This window comes from Penaeus monodon, chromosome 15 (genome assembly GCF_015228065.2).
Source record: "Penaeus monodon isolate SGIC_2016 chromosome 15, NSTDA_Pmon_1, whole genome shotgun sequence".
Lineage (NCBI taxonomy): Eukaryota > Metazoa > Arthropoda > Malacostraca > Decapoda > Penaeidae > Penaeus > Penaeus monodon.
The window spans coordinates 43,492,211-43,493,248 of record NC_051400.1 but is presented as its reverse complement, the minus strand read 5'-3'; the positions used below and the strand labels follow the sequence as shown (position 1 = coordinate 43,493,248).

The 1,038-nt window shown below is 39.8% G+C and overlaps 1 protein-coding gene across 1 annotated transcript in view; it reads left to right on the top strand.

Annotated features, from left to right (window-relative positions):
- Positions 1-235: 235 nt before the first annotated feature.
- Positions 236-1,038, top strand: part of LOC119582049 (lachesin-like) — a gene marked incomplete in the record, with an annotated part of 127,463 nt that continues 126,660 nt past the window's right edge. The window contains 1 exon segment of the mRNA XM_037930290.1: positions 236-965.

Below are 1,038 nucleotides of genomic sequence, written 5' to 3'. Positions count from 1 at the left end.
CCTCTTCTGTCTCTACTTCATGTAGATATATAATTACTTGAGGACTATTGATTCACGATTAGAATTATGTATCTTATAGTTATAAACGAAGCATACAAAACAGCACTTACAATAAACATCACTGATACACCTACTGTAGGCAGAGAAGTGCGAAGAAAATGTATCGTGTAGATAGCGAGGAATATCTCAATGTTCGTATACGTTTTTTGCTAATCCAGGTGTGTTCTTCATCACCTTAATAACCTATCATACCCAAAGTACACCCTCCATGTTAATAACAAAAAGAAAAAGAAAAATACATCTCCCAAGACCGAGAATCATTTACGGCCGTGACATTTTCCTTGGCTGGAAAAAGTGGCGTCCGGGCAACCCTTCGCAGCGGCCGAGGAGTTGCGTTGGGCGTGTCTGCTTCGTGTCTGTTCGTTCAGTAGTTCCTCCGCGCCGTGGAAGTCAGGACGTTCGTGTGATCGCCCGCGCCCTTTCGTGTCTGGTTACGGTCGTGTTGTCCCCCTTTTTTCCCCATCTTTTGAGCTCTAGAAGAGATTTGATGATCTGGATTTTATTATGTTCTTCTCTCCCTCTGAGGGCTAATCGGTAACAGTTTTGTGAATCTGACGAATCAAACCCAAAAAGAGGATATTTTGCATGCAACTTTATTGAAAAGAGGAGAAAAAAACGTGTGAATATGTAAATGTGAACTAATTGAAGATTTCCATTTAAAGAAAATCACGACTAGTAAGGAATACTTTTCTCTAGATAAAGAAAAGTGAGCTGTGGTTGGAACCCGCAAGTGTTTATTGAGATACTTGAGAAATGTAAAGTATTTTATGCGGCAAGAGATGAAAAACAAGAAAATTCAACGGATTAAATAGCTTGCTTTTGTCACTGTGAAGATAACGTGAACACTGATTAGCGTTGCATTTCACGCTGCAAGATCAGTCTTCTAAATCAAAATCCGGGAAAAGGTAAGCAAGATTTTTTCCCACTTTTCAGTAAATTGAGCGTATCTGGACTGTGTGAAGAGGTTCGTTTTAAGGA